The 21,392-nt window shown below is 34.9% G+C and overlaps 1 protein-coding gene across 8 annotated transcripts in view; it reads left to right on the forward strand.

The window, feature by feature from the left end:
• Nucleotides 1-21,392, forward strand: part of CNOT6L (CCR4-NOT transcription complex subunit 6 like) — a 110,186-nt gene that overhangs the window by 23,688 nt on the left and 65,106 nt on the right. For 4 of the 8 annotated variants that reach the window (XM_082389360.1, XM_082389361.1, XM_082389358.1 and 1 more), the window contains exon 2: nt 20,722-20,847. The exons of the other annotated variants lie outside the window; for them this stretch is intronic. The gene's annotated coding sequence lies outside the window, so the exon portion shown is untranslated. The remainder of the gene's footprint in view (nt 1-20,721; nt 20,848-21,392) is intronic. 8 annotated transcript variants of the gene reach the window in all.

The raw sequence follows: 21,392 nt of genomic DNA on the forward strand, positions 1-21,392 counted from the left end.
GATCTTGCTGTGATTTATGTCATAGAGTGTTCTGCCTATGTTTTCCTCTAAGAGTTTTATAGTGTCTGGCCTGACATTTAGGTCTGTAATCCATTTTGAGCTTATTTTTGTGTATGGTGTTAGGGAGTGTTCTAATTTCATTGTTTTACATGTAGCTGTCCAGTTTTCCCAGCACCACTTATTGAAGAGATTGTCTTTTCTCCATTGTGTATTCTTGCCTTCTTTATAAAAGATAAGGTGACCATATGTGTGTGGGTTTATCTCTGGGCTTTCTGTCCTGTTCCATTGATCTATATTTCTGTTTTTGTGCCAGTACCATACTGTCTTGATTACTGTAACTTTGTAATATAGTCTGAAATCTGGAAGCCTGATTCCTCCAGCTCCGTTTTTTTTCCTCAAGACTGCTTTGGCTCTTCGGGGTCTTTGTGTCTCCATACAAATTTTAAGATTTTTTTTGTTCTAGTTCTGTAAAAAATGCCATTGGTAATTTGATAGGGATTGCATTGAATCTGTAGATTGTTTTGGGTAGTATAGTCATTTTCACAATATTGATTCTTCCAATCCAAGAATATGGTATATCTCTCCATCTGATTGGATCATCTTGAATTTCTTTCATCAGTGTCTTACAGTTTTCTGCATACAGGTCTTGTCTCTCTAGGTAGGTTTATTCTGAGGTATTTTATTCTTTTTGTTGCAATGGTAAATGGGAGTGTTTCCTTAATTTCTCTTTCAGATTTTTCATCATTAGTGTATAGGAATGCAAGGGATTTCTGTGCATGAATTTTGTATCCTGCTACTTTACAAATTCATTGATTAGCTTTAGTAGTTCTCTGGTGGCATGTTTAGGATTCTCTTTTTATAGTATCATGTCATCTGCAAGCAGTGACAGTTTTACTTCTTCTTTTCTGGCTTGTATTCCTTTTATTTCTTTTCTTCTCTGATTGCTGTGGCTAGGACTTCAAAAACTATGTTGAATAATAGTGGCGAGACTGGACATCCTTATCTTGTTCCTGATCTTAGAGGAAATGCTTTCAGTTTTTCACCGTTCAGAACAATGTTTGCTGTGGGTTTGTCGTATATGGCTTTTATTATGTTGAGGTAGTTTCCCTCTATGCCCACTTGCTGGAGTTTTTATCATAAATGGGTGTTGAATTTTGTCAAAAACTTTTTCTGCATCTATTGGGATGCTCATATGGTTTTTATTCAGTTTGTTAAAGTGGTGTATCGCATTGATTTCCCTATATTGAAGAATCCTTACATCCCTGGGATAAATCCCACTTGATCATGGTGTATGATCCTTTTAATGTGTTGTTGGAGTCTGTTTGCTAGTATTTTGTTGAGGATTTTTGCATCAATATTCATCAGTGATATTGGTCTGTAATTTTCTTTTTGTGTAGTATCTTTGGTTTTGGTATCAGGGTGATGGTGGCCTCATAGAATGAGTTTGGGAGTGTTCCTTCCTCTGCAATTTTTTGGAAGGGTTTGAGAAGGATAGGTGTTAGCTCTTCTCTAAATGTTTGGTAGAATTGACCTGTCAAGCCATCTGGTCCTGGACTTTTGTTTGTTGGAAGATTTTTAATCACAGTTTCAATTTCATTACTTGCGATTGCTTTGTTCATATTTTCTGTTTGTTCCTGGTTCAGTCTTGGAAGGTTATACCTTTTTAAGAATTTGTCCATTTCTTCTAGGTTGTCCATTTTACTGGCATAGAGTTGCTTTTAGTAGTCTCTTAGGATGCTTTGTATTTCTGCGGTGTCTGTTGTAACCTCTCCTTTTTCATTTCTTATTTTATTGATTTGAGTCCTCTCCCTCTTTTTCTGGATGAGTCTGGCTACTGGTTTATCAATTTTGTTTATCTTCTCAAAGAACGAGCTTTTAGTTTTATTGATCTTTGCTATTGTTTTCTTTGTTTTTATTTCATTTATTTCTGCTCTGATCTTGATGATTTCTTTCCTTCCGCTAACTTTGGGTTTTGTTTGTTCTTCTTTCTCTAGTTCCTTTTGGTGTCAGGTTAGATTGTTATTTGAGATTTTTTCTTGTTTCTTGAGGTAGGCTTGTATTGCTATAAACTTCCCTCTTAGAACTGCATTTGCTGCATCCCATAGGTTTTGGATTGTCGTGTTTTCATTGTCATTTGTCTCTAGGTATTTTTTGATTTCCTCTTTGATTTCTTCAGTGATCTGTTGGTTATTTAGTAATGTATTGTTTAGCCTCCATGTGTTTGTGTTTTTTATGTTTTTTTCCCTGTAATTGTCTTCTAATCTCATAGCGTTGTGGTCAGAAAAGATGCTTGATATAATTTCAATTGTCTTAAATTTACTGAGGCTTGATCTGTGACCCAAGATGTGATCTATCCTGGAGAATGTTCTGTGCGCACTTGAGAAGAAAGTGTAATCTGCTGTTTTTGGATGGAATGTCCTATAAATATCAATTAAATCTGTCTGGTCTATTGTGTCATTTAAAGCTTGTGTTTCCTTATTAATTTTCTGTTTGGATGATCTGTCCATTGGTGTAAGTGAGGTGTTCAAGTCCCCCACTATTATTGTGTTACTGTCGATTTCCTCTGTTATAGCTGTTAGCAGTTGCCTTATGTATTGAGATGCTCCGATGTTGGGTGCATATATATCTATATTTGTTATATCTTCTTCTTGGATTGATCCCTTGATCATTATGTAATGTTCTTCCTTGTCTGTTGTAACGTTCTTTATTTTAAAGACTGTTTTATCTGATATGAGTATTGCTACTCCAGCTTTCTTTTGATTTCCATTTGTATGGAATATCTTTTTCCATCCTCTCACTTTCAGTGTGTATGTGTCCCTAGGTCTGAAGTGGGTCTCTTGTAGACAACATATATACGGGTCTTGTTTTTGTATCCATTCAGCGAGCCTGTGTCTTTTAGTTGGAGCATTTAATCCATTCATGTTTAAGGTAATTATTGATATGTATGTTACTGTTACCATTTTCTTAATTGTTATTGGGTTTGTTTTTGCAGGTCCTTTTCTTCTCTTGTGTTTCCCACTTAGAGAAGTTCCTTTAGCATTTGCTGTAGAGCTGGTCTGGTGGTGCTGAATTCTCTTTGTTTTGCTTGTCTATAAAGCTTTTGATTTCTCCATTGAATCTGAATGAGATCCTTGCTGGGTAGAATAATCTTGGTTGTAGGTTCTTCCCTTTCATCACTTTAAATATATCATGCCACTCCTTTCTGGCTTGTAGAGTTTCTGCTGAGAAGTCAGCTGTTAATCTTGTGGGAGTTCCCTTGTATGTTATTTGTCGTTTTTCCCTTGTTGCTTTCAGTAATTTTTCTTTCTCTTTAATTTTTGTCAGTTTGATTAGTATGTGTCTCGACCTGTTTCTCCTTGGATTTGTCCTGCCTGGGACTCTCTGTGCTTCCTGGACTTGGGTGGCTCTTTCCTTTCCCATGTTAGGGAAGTTTTCAACTATAATTTCTTCAGATATTTCCTCAGGTCCTTTCTCTCTGTCTTCTCTTTCTGGGACCCCTATAATGCGCACGTTGTGTTTAATGTTGTCCCAGAGGTCTTGTAGGCTGTCTTCATTTCTTTTCATTCTCTTTTTTTTATTCTGTTCCATGGCAGTGAATTCCACCATTCTGTCTTCCAGGTCACTTTTCCGTTCTTCTGCCTTAGTTATTCTGCTATTGATTCCTTCTAGTGTAGTTTTCATTTCAGTTGTTGTATTGTTCATCTCTGTTTTGTAAATTTTTCTAGGTCTTCGTTAAACATTTCTTGCATCTTCTTGATGTTTGCCTCCATTTTTTTTTAAAAAAGATGTATTTATTGATTGATTGATTGATTGCTATGTTGGGTCTTCATTTCTGTGCTAGGGCTTTCTCTAGTTGCGGCAAGTGGGGGCCACTCTTCATCACGGTGCATGGGCCTCTCACTATCGTGGCCTCTGTTGTTGTGGAGCACAGGCTCCAGACGCGCAGGCTCAGCAGTTGTGGCTCATGGGCCTAGTTGCTCTGCGGTATGTGGGATCTTCCAGACCAGGGCTCGAACCCGTGTCCCCTGCATTAGCAGGCAGATTCTCAACCACTGCGCCACCAGGGAAGCCCTGCCTCCATTTTTTTTCCAACGTCCTGTATCATCTTCACTCTCATTATTCTGAATTCTTTTTCTGGAAGGTTGCCTATTTCCACTTCATTTAGTTGTTTTTCTGGGGTTTTATCTTGTTCCTTCATTTGGTACATAACCTTCTGCCTTTTCATTTTGTCTGTCTTTCTGTAAAAGTGATTTTTGTTCCACAGGCTGCAGGATCGTAGTTCTTCTTGCTTCTGCTGTCTTCCCTCTGGTGGATGAGGCTATCTAAGAGGATTGTGCAAGCTTCCTGATGGGAGGGACTGGTGGTGGTGGGTAGAGCTTGGTGTTGCTCTGGTGGGCAGAGCTCAATAATACTTTAATCTGCTTGTCTGCTGATGGGTGGGGCTGGGTTCCCTCCCTGGTGGTTGTTTGGCCTGAGGCGACCCAACACTGGAGCCTACCCTGCTCTTTGGTGGGGCAAATGGCGGACTCTGGGAGGGCTCACGCCAAGGAGTACTTCCCAGAACTTCTGCTTCCAGTGTCCTTGTCCTCACAGTGAGCCTCACTACAGCCACCGCCTGCCTCTGCAGGAGACCCTCTAACACTATCAGGTAGGTCTGGTTCAGTTTCCTATGGGGTCACTGCTCCTTCCCCTGGGTCCCGATGTGCACACTAGAGTTTCAAATTAGAGTTGTCTCTGGACATATGTCCAGGAGTGGGGTTGCTGGGTCATATGGTAGTCTATGTTTAGTTTTTTAAGGAACCTGCATACTGTTCTACATAGTGGTTGTACCAATTTACATTCCCACCAACAGCATAGGTGGGTTCCTTTTTCTCCACACCCTCTCCAACATTTATTATTCATAGACTTTTTGGTGATGGCCATTCTGACTGCTGTGAGGTGATAACCTAATTCTAGTTTTGATTTGCATATCTCTAATAATTAGCAATGTTGAGCATCTTTTCATGTGCCTGATTGCCATCTATATGTCTTCTTTGCCGAAATGTCTAGTTCTTCTGCCCATTTTTTGCTTGGGTTGTTTGTTTTTTTAATATTAAGCTGTATGAACTGTTTGTATATTTTGGAAATTAAGCCCTTGTCGGTCGCAGTGTTTGCACATATTTTCTCGCAGTCCATAGGTTGTCTTTTTATTTTGTTTATGGTTTCCATTGCTTTGCAAAATCTCTTTAAGTTTAATTAGGTTTCATTTCTTTATTTTTGTTTTTATTTTCATTATTCCAGGAGGTGGATCCAAAAAAATATTGCTGTGATTTATGTCAGAGTGTTCTACCTCTGTTTTCCTCTAGGAGTTTTGTAGTATCTGGTCTTACATTTAGGTCTTTAATCCATTTTGAGTTTATTTTTGTGTATGGTGTTAGAGAGTGTTCTAATTTCATTCTTTCACGTGTAGCTGTCCGGTTTTCCCAGCACCACTTATTGAAGAGATTGTCTTTTCTCCGTTGTATGTTCTTGCCTTCTTTGTCATAGATTAGTTGACCATAGATGCTTTGCTTTATTTCTGTGCTTTCTGTCCTGTTCCATTGATCTATATTTCTGTTTTTGTGCCAGGACTATGCCATTACTGTAGCTTTGTAATATAGTTTGAAGTCAGAAAGCATGATTCCTCCAGCTCTGTTTTTCTTTCTCACGATTGTTTTGGCTATTTGGGGTCTTTTGTGTTTCCATACAAATTTAATTTTTTTCTAGTTCCATAAAAAATGCACTTGGTAATTTGATAGGGGTTGCATTGAACCTGTATATTGCCTTGGATAGTATGGTCATTTTAACAATATTGATTTTTCCAATCCAAGAACGTGGTGTGTCTTTCCATCTATTGTGTCCTCTAATTTCTTTCATCAGTGTCTTATAGGTTTTGGAGTACAGGTCTTTTGCCTCCTTAGGTAGGTTTATTCCTGGGTATTTTATTCTTTTTGATGCAGTGGTAAATGGGATTGTTTCTTTAGTTTCTCTCTGGTGTTTTGTTATTTGTGTGTAGAAGTGCAGCAGATTTCTGTATATTATTTTTGTATCCAGCAACGTTACCAAACTCATTGATGAGCTCTAGTAGTTTTCTGGTAGCATCTTTAGGATTTTCTATGTATAGCATCATGTCATCTGCAAACAGTGACAGTTTTACTTTTTCTTTTCCAGCTTGGGTTCCTTTTATTTCTTTTTCTTGTCTGATTGCTGTGGCTAGGACTTCCAAACCTATGTTGAATAAAAGTGGTGAGAGTGGGCATCGTTGTTTTTCTTCCTAATCTTAGAGGAAGTGCTTTAAGCTTTTCACTCTTGAGTATGATGTTAGCTGTGGGTTTGTCATATATGGCCTTTATTATGTTGAGATATGGTCCCTCTATGCCCACTTTCTGGAAGTGTTTATCATAATTTGATGTTGAATTTTATCAAAACCTTTTTCTGCATCTCTTGTTGATCGTATGTTTTTTGTTCTTCAGTTTGTTAATGTGGTGTATCACGCTGATTGATTTGCATATATTGAAAATCCTTGCATCCCTGGAATAAATCCCACTTGATCATGGTGTATGATCCTTTTAGTGTATTGTTGGATTTAGCTTGCTAGGTGAGGATTTTTGCATTTATGTTCATCAGTGATATTGGCCTGTGATTTGTGTGTGTGTGTGTGTGTGTGTGTGTGTGTGTGTGTGATAGCTTTCTGGTTTTGGTATCAGGGTGATAGTGGCCTCATAGAACCTTCTTCTGGAATTTTTTTTGAGATAGTTTCAGAAGGATAGGTGTTAAATCTTCTGTAAATGTTTGATAGAATTCTCCTGAGGCCATCTGGTCCTGAACTTCTGTTTGTTGAGAGTTTTAAAATTACTGATTCAATCTCAGTACTGACAATTGCTCTGTTTGTATTTTCTGTTTCTTCTTGGTTCATTCTTGGGAACTTGTACCTTTCTAAGAATTTGTCCATTTCTTCTAGGTTGTCCATTTTATTAGCATAGTAGTTGCTCGTAGTAGTCTCTTATGATTCTTTGTATTTCTGTGGTGTTGGTTGTAACTTCTCCTTTTTCATTTCTGATTTTACTGATTTGGGCCCTCTCCCATTTTTCTAGATGAGTCTGGGTAAAGGTCTATAAGTTTTGTTTATCTTTTCAAAGAACCAACTTTTAGTTTCATTGGTGTTTTCCTATTGTTGTTTTAGTCTCAATTTCATTTATTTCTGCACTAATTTTTATGATATCTTTGCTTCTACTAACTTTGGGTTTCCTTTCTTCTTTCTCTAGTTGCTTTAGGTGTAAGGTTAGGTTGTTTTTTTGAGGTTTTTCTTGTTTCCTGCGGTAAGCTTGTATAACTATAAACTTCCCTGTTAAAACTGCTTTTACTGTGTCCCATAGGTTTTGGATCGTCATGTTTTTGTTTTCATTTGTCTTTAGGTATTTGCTTATTTTGTCTTTGATTTTTTCAGTGATCCATGGTTGTTTAGTAGCATATTGTTTAGCCTCCATGTGTTTGTGTTTTTTGCAGGTTGTGTTTGTGTGTGTGTGTAGTTGATTTCTAGCCTCATAGCATTGTGGTTGGAAAAGATGCTTGATATGATTTCAGTTTTCTTAAATTTACCAAGGCTTGCTTTGTTGCCGAGCATGTGATCTATCCTGAGAATGTTCCACGTGCACTAAATGTATTCTGTTGGTTTTGGATGGAATGCTCTGTAAGTATCAATTAAGTCAATCTGGTCTAATGTGTCATTTAAGGCCTGTGTTTCCTTATTGATTTTCTGTCTGGATAATCTGTCCATTGATGTGGGTGGGGTGTTAAAGTCATCCACTATTATTGTGTTATTGTCAATTTCTCCTTTTATGTCTGTTTACATTTGCATTATATATTGAGGTGCTCCTCTGTTGGGTGCATATATATTTACAATTGTTATGTGTTTTTCTTGGATTGATCCTTTGATCATTATGTATTAATAGTATAGGCCATTCCTTTTTTATTGCTGAGTAGTACTTCATTTTTTGTATTTACCACATTCTATTTATCTGTTAGGCTGCTGATAGACATTTAGGTTGTTTCCAGTTTTTGGCTATTACAGATAAAACTGTCAAGAACATTTGGTTTCAGTTGAGTCTTTGAGTGTACATATGTTTTAATTTTTCTTGAATAAATATCTAGCAGTGAAATGTCTGTGTCACTTGATAGGTATGTATTTAACATGTAACTTTTTAAGAAACTGTGAAACTGTTTTCCAATGTGGTACTATTTTTCATTTTACCTGCATTGTTTGACAGTTCTCATTGCTCCACATTCTCACCTGGTCAGTCTTTAAATTTTAGCCATTCTAGTAGATGGTATCTCATTGTGGTTTAATTTTAATTTCTCTAATGACATTGAGTATTTATCATGTGCTTATTTGCTATCCACATATCTTCTTTGGTGAAGTATATGTTAAGATGTTTTGTCCATTAAGAAAATTTTCTTATTGATTTTTGAGAATGCTTTGTTTATGCTGGATAATACATTTTTTTATTACACATATGATTTGCAAATATTTTCCCCAGTCTGTGGATTGATTTCTCAGTTTCCTACTAATGTTTTTCAAAGAATGAAAGTTCTTGATTTTTATGAAGTTCAACTTACCAGTTTTTTGCTTGATGGATCATGTTCTTATTCTTTTGCTTAAGAAATCTTTGCTAAACTCATGATTATGAATTTTCTCCTGTGTTTTCTTCTAGATATTTTGTAATTTTGGCTTTTATGTTTATAGTTCTCTGTTCCTCTCTAAAATAGAGATAATGAAAACACCTACAACTTAGAGTAGTTGTGATTACTAAGTGAATTAATAATACATGTAAATTCATACTTATTAACGAATTTGAGTTAATTCTTGTATATGGTGTGAAGTAAAGTTTGAGATTCATTAGTTTGGATATGGCAATCTAATTGCTCCAGCACTACTTGTTAAAGATTATCCTTTCCCTATTGAATTGCTTTGGCATCTGTGTTTTAATTGACCATATATATGTGAATTTACTTCTAGACTCTCTATTCAGTTCTTTAAATCTATTTGTTTATCTTTATGCTAATACCACATTGCCATGATTACTGTACCTTTATAATAACTCTTGAAATCAGATAGTATAAGTCTTCTATTTTATTTTTCCTTTGCAAAGTTATTTTGGCTGTTCTAGGTCCTTAGGATTTCTATATAAATTTTAGCACAAGCTTGTCAATTTTTATAAAAACTACCTGGGATTTGATTGGGATTATAGTGAATCTGTAGGTGAATATGGGAGAATTAACATCGTAACAATGTTGAGTCTTCTGTTCTATGAACATGCTGTATGTCTTCATTTGCTTTAGCTCTGAGTTTTCTCAGCAGTGTTGTTGTTTTCAGTGTGCAGGTTTTGCACATCTTTTTTCATATTAATCTCTAAATATTGTATAATTTTTGATGCTACTATAAATGGTATTTTAAAAATTTCAGTTTTAACAATGCAGTTTTGGAGGGGAATATATTTGTATCATATCCTGCCACCTTGCTAAACTTATTAGTTCTAGTAGCTTTTTTGGTAGATTCTGTGGGATTTTCTACATATAAACAGTTGTGTTATCTGAGAATAAAGATGGGTTTTTACTCCTCCTTCCAATCGCAATGCCTTTTATGTCTTTTTCTTGCCTGATTGCATGGGCTAGGACCATCTGTACAAAGTTGAAAAGAAGTGAAAGCAGATATCATTGCCTTGTTCCTGATCTTAGCAGGAAAGCATTCAGAGTTTAACTATTAAGTATGTTTTGCATAGATGCCATTTATCAGGCTGAGTATGTTTCTTTTTATTTTTGAAATGAGAGGTTTTTTCTTTTCAAATAGGAATGGTTGTTAGATTTTTTAAAATGCATTTTGTGCCTTTGTTGAGGATTTTGTGTGTGTGTGTGTGTGTGTGTGTGTGTGTGTGTGTGTGTTGTATATACTAGTCTGGATATAGGTGGATTATACGGATTTTTTTTTTTAGTGTTAAACAACCTTGCATTTCTGGGATAATCACCACTTGGTATGATATCATCCTTTTGATATATTACTGGATTCAATTTGTTAAAGATTTAAAAACCATTTCATGTACTGTCTGGTTTTGGTATTAGGGTAATGTTCATCTCAACTTTATGGAAGAGTTTGGGTAGAATTTGTATTGTTTCTTCCTTAAAGACTAACTGTGGTTGAGAAGTACTGGACTACATATGATACCTGTTTCCTTCTATTTCTAAAATTTATTTTTGTTCTTTTCATATAATAGGATGCATATGTTCTTATAAATAAAGAGCAGTTCCTGTGTCTTATTATTTAATGAATGAAGTTCCTTGGAAGTGGAGTGGGAGAAGTAAATTAGTTTTGCTAGGTACAGCACAGAGTAAGTTGATGTTTGATTTGGATTTTTCAGTGAAGCAGAATTGACTCCAAGGAACAGAGGATCTGTAAGAGAGGGGAAGGCAGTGGTGTGCTACAGTGGTGTGCTGGAGTTGGCTTGTGCTGGTTTGAGATGGCCAGTTGTTCATTTTTAAGGTATTTTGCAAGCCAGTTATTAAATACAACCTATTGAAAATTAAATTATATAACAAAATTAAATCATATTAGAAACAAAGATAATACTCAAAACTCATCACTTAGTAATTATTTTGCTATTGTGTCTATACTCTTGAGATTATTTACTTCTGAAATACAACCTAATGCTGTTATTACTGGGCATCCTATTGATAACTTGAAATTTGCTATTCATATGGGAGATTTACAGATAAGCAAATGCTACAAATAGAGCTTAATTTGTTAATTGTGTACTGTTAGGAAAATGATGGAGCAAATATCATTAATCCAGATTAAACTTTAATGTTCTGAGTCTGTTGTGAGTAGCACAAAAAAATTAAGGAAATATTTTTCCAGTATTAGACAACCATTATCAGCAAAGAAATTTCTCATGTTACTGACAAACAAGTAAAGTTCTGATATTTATTGTTTATCTTTTTAACGTAAATGAAATTGTTAACCATAATTCATGTTGAAACTGCATTCATTTGTCATTTGCTACCATACGTTAGCTACAGAAACAAGAATTCAGTAACAAATGAACTAAAACATTGTGTGAGAGTCAATTGGTTACATGAAATTTACAAAAATGAGTACTGTATATTTTATGATTATTTAATTTTGTGGCACATTTTAATTTAGTGAAATTCATAACAAATTGCACACACACACCCCACATACACATCCTCACACCACACACTCTTCCCCACCAGAGAGCTTATCTGTCATCTGAAATTGAGCAATTCCTGTAGTTAGTTGTATTGGCTGTGTCTTTCACAGCTTCCCTGCCCAACACTCAGCAATTGATGGCTACTCTTTAATACTCAAGAGAAGGCTCTAGTTATTGTGAAGTTTCTCTCTGCCCTGTTGCTCTGTTCTCAGACTTTCCCAGGTCCAGCATATGAAGCAGTAATGGTGTGTTGGATAAGACCGAGACTGTAGGACCAGACTGCTTGGGTTAAATCCCAGATCTGCCGCCCACTAGCCATGTAACCAGAGGCAAGTTTGCCTTGCCTCTCCAAAATAGAAATAATTAAAGCACCTACAACTTAGAGTAGTTGCGGTGAGCGGGGTCTACTCTTCGTTGTGGGGCGTGGGCTTCTCATTGTGGTGGCTTCTCTTGTTGCAGAGCATGGGCTCTAGGCATGCAGGCTTCAGTAATTGTGGCATGCAGGCTCAGTAGTTGTGGCTCACGGGCTCTAGAGCGCAGGCTCAGTAGTTGTGGCAATGGGCTTAGTTGCTCCACGGCATGTGGGATCTTCCTGGACCAGGGCTCGAGCCTATGTCCCCTGCATTGGCAGGTGGAGTCTTAACCACTGCGCCACCAGGGAAGTCCCCAGCTAGTGTTTCTTTTAGATGTGGTTTGCCTTATCAGAATATTTTTCATAATACCAAATGATTTTAAAAATATCCTGTATTTATAGTTTAAATAATACCAAGCAAAACAGGTTAATTTCCTTAACCAGAATATGGAAAAAAATTTAGAAAAATATTGGTGCAACAGATGAATAAACCTTAGATAAATTATATGCCATAGTATACTTCTGTAGTCTTAGGCTTATAATAACTAAACAATTAAGCACAAAAATGCTTGAATATACTGCTGTTCATCAAAGAAAATATGGATGTTTAAATGGACAGTGATCTCTTTACAAGACTCATTAATTTTGTGAATCTAAGTATTCTTAAATTATCTTATTTGGCAGAATTTTATTTCTTGTTTTATTAGTCTTTGTATTTTACAGTATGAGCTTGTTATTTATCTTGATATTTTTGCAGATGTCTGTAGGATATAACTTTATCAGCATTGATAATGTGCTAGGTTAGTATCAGAATTATGAAAGAAATTATTTTTTAAAATGTGAAAGTTTTGCATGTATCTTCAAATATATGTCAGGTGCCTTTGAAATTTTTAATTAAAAAAACTCTTTGTAAAATAACAGTGAATGCTACACACCTGTAAGTGTGGCCAAAAATCCAAAACATTGACAACACCAAATGCTGGCGAGGATTTGGAGCAACAGGAACTCTTTTCATTGCTGTTGGGAATGCAAATTGGTACAGCCATTTTGGAAGGAAGGCTATTTGGCAGTTTCTTATAAAACTAAATATATTCTTATCGTATGATCCAGTCAGCAGTCATGCTCTTTGGTATTTACCCAAATGAATTGAAAACTTATGTCTACGTAAAAACTCGTACATGGATGTTTATAGCAGCCTTTATTCATGATTGCCAGAACTCGAAAGCAACCAAGATGTCCTTCTGTAGGTGAGTGGATAAATAAACTGTAGCACATTCAGACAATGGAAATATTATTCAGTGCTAAAAAGTGATGAGCTATCAAGCCATGAAAAGACATGAAGGAACCTTAGATGCACATTAATGAGTGAAAGAAGCAAGTCTGAAAAGGCTGCATACTATATGGTTCCAACTATAGACATTCTGGAAAAGGCAAAACCATGGAGACAGTAAAAAGATCAGTGGTTGCCAGGGGTTAGAGGAGAGGGAGGGATGAATAAGCAGGGCACAGAGGATTTTTAGGGCAGTGAAAGTATTCTGTACCGTGCTACATGGGTAGTTAATTGTCATCATACACATGTCAAATAGCCAGAATGTAACGATGTAAAACAGCAAGAGTGAACCCTGTTGTAAGCTATGAACTTTGGTTGATAACGTGTCAGTGTAGGTTCATTGATTATAATAACTGTTGGGGGTGGTTGTGCTGTGTGGAAAAAGGAAGAAAACGGGAGCTCAGTGCTTTCTGCTCAATTTTACTGTGAACCTAAAATTGCCCTAAAATTAAAGTTTATTAATAATAAAAAAGTTTTATTGTCATATTACAAGAACAATATATTGGCAATATTGAAAAGTTAGAGAATATAACTAAATAAGAAAAATAAAAATTACTCATAATCCTATTATTCTTTTAGACTCTTTCATTCACATTGGTACAGATTTCATATACACGTTTTGTTACAAAGATGGGATTATTATATATTAAATCAGTTTTTGTTTTTAGTTAGCAGTACATCTTGAATACTTTCCCACAGATTTAAATCTTAAAAAAAGTAAAAAAATATGAATTTAGTGCCCTTTCACAATTGGAGAATGGACTGTTCTGATTTTTAAAGGTGCTTTTTGCTAAATATAGATTACCAACTTGCAGGTTGGGCTACAAAAAAATAAACATCCACTCTATACTGATTATAAATGTTATTCTTTGGGATTATTTATTGTAGAATTGTAGATTGGCACAAGTGTTAGGTGTTAGAGAGGACCAAATAATAGAATTCTGGCTAAACCAATTTCCGTAGTAATTATATTTTGTTCATCTTTGAAAAACTGTCATTATTTGAATACTGTATTTTTTTAAAAGTAAATCATGGGATTTTGAGGTAGTTATTAAAGGAAACTTATATTAGGCTGTTATCAGTGTAAAAGAGCTACTAGTTTTATTGGAGGCTAGTTCTTAAAAGCAAGGATAACAAATAACAATGTATGTTGGTTAAAGTTAATTTTACTAAGACTGTATAGAATATATGATCTTTTAGTTACTATTATACACATATTTTTGGTCACCATTTTGGAATGACTAGCATCACTTCCTAACCATCATGGAGAGTCCCTTTTCATTTATTCACTTTGGAATTCACTCCTGAGAACATGGGGGTTTATTATTTGGTATATTATAACTTTCCCTGTTCAAAGAGAATCATGAGGAAACTGAACTGTAGAAAAAACATTCCCCCTGAAACAATTTATTTGTCTACTTCAGTTTTATGGACTTGGATTGCTGTAGCTCTTTTTCATCCTGTATTTGATGTATCTATGTATAAAAATTAAATTACGGTGTCTTTCATTAAATATTAGTTTAGAAATTTTATGATATTTTTAATGTAGCCATTAAATAATAGTGTTTTTCATTAAATATGTGTTAATTTGGAAATTTTTGAAGAGAAATTTGCTGGGATAGCCTAATAAATGAAACTTTCTAAAATTATAGCCAACTACCACTAAGTAGGAATTTTAAATTAAACCTTGGGGACATAAGCTTGGGATTTTGTTGCATTTCTTCTGTGGCATAAAATCATTCTTTTAGATGGAATAATCTAAATCTGGATTTCTACCTCACGTTTGTTTTCAAAACCTGAAAGAAAGGATTTACAGTATTTTAGAACTAGAATAGAGGCTAGTTGCTGACTCTAAAGAATCCTGAATTTAGAGCTAGTCTGCTTTAAGTGTATTATTCTCTCAATTTCAAAGAAGAGTATGAGTATATATTTTAGAATTGGGTCTTAGGCTAACTGGATCTGTTTACTACACTAGTCATTATAATTGTGCATGCTGAAAAACTTGGGTTAAATGTGATAACAGTCAAATACCGTGCTATATAGTCTTGCTTTTATGATGGGAAGTGATAAGAATATTTTATATTTCATATAAGTACAGGGTTTTAAATGCATTTATAATTTTTTCAGATGATTTGTGCATTTTTATTATTCATTTTTATTTTTTAATAGATTTGTAATTTAAGAATATGACAGCTGAATCAGTAGAGGATATAGGACCTCTTGGAAGTGTGACTAGAAGAAATGCTGTTGAGCAAGCAAGTAAAAGGAAATGAATGAAGGAGGCAACCAGGATTGATAATATCATGTTTATTATTAGAGTCTCTTTGGCTGGCAGTTTTTCATGTTAGGAAAATGTTCTGTAGGAAAGCATAAACAGATTTTTGAACTTTCCATGATCTTTCCTCTGTCCACCTGTACAACACCATCTCTCCATGCCTCCAGTGATATTTTTAGCAACCCTGAACTGCTTGTAATCCCCTTGTCGTGCAAGCACGCACACGTGTGTGTGTGTGTGTGTGTGTGTGTGTGTGTGTGTGTGTGTGTGTGGTGAGGATTGGGTGGGGGAGTAGCGGGGGAGGGATCTTCTTTTCAAATGGCCTGGGTCACATAAACTCTGTTAGCATTTATTACTCAATAATAAAGTTGACTTATTACAACTCTTTGGCATCGTTACTAAGAGTTTGAAAAATGCTATGGATTTAACTTTCATGATTTGATTTGCTAAAGTCAATATATGCTCTTTTTAGGCTAACATTTGTAAATGCCTTGTGGTAAAGCTAGAGATATGGAATCATATTCTGTTTATTTTCCTTTTTTATTCACTTAAGTAGTGTTTTGGATGGGAAAGCAATTTTCCCCAAGTTGTTTTGCTTTACCAAGAGACATGAAGGATTAAATTATTTTGTTTCCTAAGTGTCTTTCTGATGATGATATTATGAGTAATTATAGATTAACCAGTATATGTAGTTCACATCATCACAAAAAAAAATTCCCTTATCCTTATTATAGTCTATCCCTCCCTCCACCCCTAACCCCTGGCAACCACTTACCAGTTTTCTGTTCCCATAGTTTTGATTATTGTGGAATGTCATATAAATGGATTTGTATACTACATAGCTTTTTATAAAAAATTGAGATATAATTGACACATAGCATTGTATTAGTTTTAGGTGTACAACGTAACAATTTGTTATATGTGTATATTGTGACATGATTGCACTGAGAAAGGTGTAGTTAACATCCATCACCACGCAGTTACATTTTTTTGTGTGTGTGATGAGAACTTTTAAGATTTCTCTTAGCAACTTTCAAATATACAGTAGAGTATTGTTAACTGTAGTTACTATGTTATACATTACATCCCCAGGACTTACTTGTTTTGTAACTGGAAGTTTCTACCTTTTGACTCCACCCATTTTGCCTACGCCCCCACCCCCACTTCTGGCAGCCACCAATCTGTTCTCCGTATCTATGACTATTTTTTTTTTTAATTTTGGATTCCACATACAGGTGAGAGCATACAATATTTGTCTTTCTCTGTCTGACTTACTTAGCATAATGTCTTCAAGGTCCATTTGCAAATGATAGGATTTCCTTATTTTTTTATGGCTGAATAATATTTCATTGTGTGTTTTGTGTGTGTGTGTATCACATATTCTTTATTCATTTATCTGTTGATGGGCACATAAGTTGTTGCTGTGTCTTGGCTATTGTAAATAATGCTGTAGTGAACATGGGTGCAGATATCTTTTCTAGGTGGTGATTTTGTTTTTTTGGGATAAATACCCAGAAGTGGAGTTGCTAGATCATATGGTAGTTACGTTTTTAATTTTTTGAGGAACCTCCTTACTGTTTTCCATAGTGGCTGCACCAATTTACACTCCTACTGACAGTACACAAGGGTTCCCTTTTCTCCACATCCTCACCATTTATCTCTTGTCTTTTTGATAATGGCTGTTTTAACAGGTGTGAGTTGATATCCCGTTGTGGGTTTGATTTTCATTTCCCCGATGGTTAGTGATGTTGAGCCCCTTTTAATGTATCTGTTGGCCATCTATATATCTCTTTGGAAAAATGTCTGTTCAGATGCTTTGCCCATTATTTAATTGGAATTTTTTTTTCTTTTGCTATTGAGTTGTGTGAGTTCTTTATATATTTTGGATATTAACCCCTTATTAGATACATGATTTGCAAATATTTTCTCCCATTCTATAGGTTGCCTTTTCGTTTTGTTGATGGTTTCCTTTACCGAGCAGAAGTGTTTTAGTTTGATGTAGTCCAATATGTTTATTTTTGCTTTCGTAGTCTTTACTTTTGTGTCAAATCCAAAAAATCATTACTGAGATCAATGTCAAGGAGCTGACCCCCTATGTTTTCTTCTAATTTTATGGTTTCAGGTCTACATTCAAGTCTAACTAATTTTGAGTTGGTTTCTGTTAATGGTGTAAGATAGGGGTCCAGTTGCTTTTTTGCACGTGGCTGTTCAGTTTTCTCAACACTGTTTATTGAAGAGACTGTCCTTTCTCATTGTATATTCTTGGCTCCTTTGTTATAAATTAACTGATCATACATTTGTGGGTTTATTTTGGGGCTTTCTATTTGGTTCCATTGATCTGTGTATCTGTTTTTATGCCAAAAACATGCTATATTGACTACTGTAGCTTTGTAATATACTGTGAAATCAGGAAGTGATTTCACAGTGATGCCTTCAGCTTTGTTCTTTCTCCAGATTTCTTTGGCTCTTCTGATCTTTTGTGGTTCCATGTACATTTTAGGATTATTTGTTCTATTTCTGTGAAAAATGGCATTGGAATTTTGATAGGGATTGCATTGAATTCTTCTAGTCCATGAGGATGGGATGTCTTTCTGTCTTTTTGTGTCTTTATTTTCTTTCATCAGTGTCTTACAGTTTGCAGGGTACAGGTCTTTTATCATGGTTAAATTTATTTCTAAGTATTTTATTGTTTTTGATGCAAATGTTAATGGGATTGTTTCCCTGATTTCTGTGATAGCTTGTTATTAGTGTATAGAAACACAACACATTTTTATGTATTGATTTCGTATCCTGTAACTTTACTGAATTCATTTATTCTAATGTTTTTTGGGTTTTCTACATATAATATCATGTCATCTACAAACAGTTTTACTTCCTTTCTGATTTGGATCCCTTTTTATTTCATTTTCTTACCTAATTGCTCTGGCTAGGACTTCAGTACCATGTTGAATGAAAGTGGCAAGAGTGGGCATCCTTGTCTTGTTCCTGATCTCAGAGGAAAAGCTTTCAGGTTTTCACCATTGAGTATGGGTGTCTGTTGTGAGCTTGTCATACGTGGCCTTTATTATGTTGAAGTTTACTGTATATAACATTTTAAGTGTGGCATCTTTAATTTAGCATAGTGCATTTGACATTCATCCATGTTGTGTGTGTCAGTAATTCAATCATTTTTATTGCTGAGTAGTATTTCAGTGTAGGGCTATTCCACAGTTTATTCATCAGTTGAAGGATATTTGTATTGTTTCCAGTTCGGGGTGACTATAAATGAACTTGCTGAAAACATTTATGTATGGGTTTTTGTATGAACATAAGTTTTAATTTTGCTTGGGTAAATATCTAGGAATGGGATTGCTGGGTTCTATAAGTGTATGTTTAACTTTATGAGAAATTACGAAACTGTTTTCTGAAGTGACAGTACCATTGTACTTTCCCATCAGTAAAATATGAGGTGGTGAGTGTGTGTGTATTTATGTACAAATATGTATATATTTGTAAACATACACGCAAGGATATGGGGGGTGTGTGTGTGCGTGCACGTGTGTGTGTTTTCCTTGTCAGTCCTATTGTAAGTTTTCAATGTAATCATTCTAATAGCTGTGTAGTGATATCTCATTGTGGTTTTAAGTTGCATTTCCCTAATGCCTAATGTTGAGCATCTTTTCATGTGCTTATTTTCTATCTATGTATCTTCTCTGGTGAAGTACCTGTTAAAATCTCTTGCCACTTTTTAAAAATTAGACTTTGTTATAATTTTGTTTTGAGAATTCTTTATATATTCCAGAGTGCTTTTTCATGTAAGTGTTTTGCATATATTTATTCTCAGTCTCTGGGCATGTCTTTTCATTCATCTTTCAAGAGTAGATGTTTTAAATTTTCAAGGAATCTAGTTTATCAGTATTTTTCTTTTATGGATCATGCTTTTGTGTTTTATCAAAGAAATATTTGCCTAATCCAGGGTCACAAAGATTTTTCTCTTATGTTTTCTTTTATAAGTTTTATAGGTTTTGCTTTTGCACGTAAGCTTATGATCCTTGCAAGTTAATTTTGTGTATGGTGCAAGGTGTGGATTGATGCTTATTTCTTTATTTTTGCATATGGATGTCCAGTTGTTCCAGCACCATTTGTTGAAAAATCTATCCTTTCTCTATTGAATTACCTTTGTGCCTTCACGGAAAATCTATTGACTGTATATACGTGGGTCTATTTCTAGTTTCTCAGTTATATTTCTTTCAACTATATGTGTTTGTCTTTTCATTAGTACCAAACTGTCTGGATTATCATTGCTTTCTAGTAAGGCTTGACATCAGATAGTGGGCACATCCAAGTTTATATTTCTTTCTCAAAAGTGTTTTGGCTCTTCTAGGTCCTTCCACATAAATTTGAGAATCAGCTTGTTGATTTTTAGGTGGGGAAATATTCTAAAGAAGAGATGGAAGATGACTTAAACCATGAAGGATGGATAGGAATTTGACATCATTGAAAGAGATGAGAATGTATATACCAGAGGAAGTAGAAAACACAGGCTACACACAAAAAAATGGAAAGATAGAGATTTGGGGAAGAAGTCATAGTCCTGAGAAAATTGATGTTGAAATGTTTAATCTAGTCTAATTACCTCCTGTTTTCTGTAAGATAGATAGATTGTATTCACTGTTTTTAGGTAAGTGGGAGGCATTAAATACAAGAAACATTAAAGCATAGTGGTTGTTAGATAGAGACTAAGACCTAATTTGGAATGATAGGACAAGAATCATAAGCTTTGGTTGTCTAAATTGATTGCTAGTGAAATAAAATGAAACTTGTCCAATAATAGCATTATTTTGGAACTTTGAAGTGCTTGGTAGATTTGTAATTCCAGGTCTTCATTTTTCCTTTTAGTATTTATTTATGTTTTATGTTGCTGCTGCTCTTGTTTTCTGGTATCCCATATATGGGAAAAAATTTCTAGATATGCAGAAAAGGAGTTACATTCTTATTCTTTCTGCCTTTTTTCTCCCTCGTGATAGTGCTTTAACTGACAAGTAGACTAACCCTAACACTTCCCCTTTTACAGAGTCGGAAGTTATCTTTCTGGATTACCCTAAAGTTTTCTTTGGATTACCTTTATAAAGGAGTATAACAGTCATTACAATTATCTCATTTTCATTCAGGGGATTTATTGTTATATATGCCTATGCAGTGGCAATTACCTGATAAAGGGGAAAAAAGTAGTAACAAGAAGAAATGCCAAATTCTTCGTAGAAGTATTTGAAAGTAGAATATTTTATAACTTTATTTTTCAAGTAATGCTATGAAAATGATGTAAGCTACCTGAGGGCAATGATGCTGTTCATCTTGTTCACTGTCGAAGTCCTAGTGCTTGGTATAATACATTATAATTAGTACTCCTGCAGTAAATGTTTGAATAAATGTTAAACTGATCAGAAACATGAAATTCCAGAAGGCTGAAGGTTATTTTTTCCATAATGATGGGTGGCTTTACCATTGTAAAACACGGATTTTGTTTTGCTTTGTTTTTGTTTAGAATGGTGACAGATTGGGAGATATCATGAAAACTTTGAATGGATTCTTTCTGAACGTTTGCATTATCATCATCTACGGACTTGAGTTGACTATCTCATTGAAGACAAATGCCATCCAGAGGCCCTTGGTATAGAAGAGGAGTGGAAGTGTGGATGAAATTGTTATTTATCTCAGGGTGTCTTCTCAGCTCTTGTGATTGCCATCAATCTTTATTTTTATCAGTATGATTCTACTATATGCAGTGTGATTTGCTAGGTGCTGTTTTTTAGTATCACCTCTTGAGCTCACTTAGGGAAGGTATAGATTTTGTATGACAGTTGTAATGATTAATACTTGTGTATAGCTAAAAATAGATATTGATGAGGAAATAGAAACTTCAGAAATGCTGTAGTGCAAGGGTTATTTTGCTTTATTAAAAAAGGTAAACTTAGACATATTTTCTCAGAAAGGAAAATGGTCTTAATGATTAAGAACAGTTGGGAAGGATGGATGTTAGTCAAGGTGGGTATTCAATAAATAACAAACAATGTGTTCCATAACCTTTGGAAATAAATGCTGATAGAAGACAGATTTATCTGAGAATATGTGAAGTGTAATAAGTCACTACATCTTACTCCAAAATGTAAGCAGAAATATCTAATGTAGGCTTAATTTTGCCTTCTTTCAACTTTG

This window comes from Balaenoptera borealis, assembly GCF_965194805.1.
Source record: "Balaenoptera borealis genome assembly, chromosome: 4".
NCBI lineage: Eukaryota > Metazoa > Chordata > Mammalia > Artiodactyla > Balaenopteridae > Balaenoptera > Balaenoptera borealis.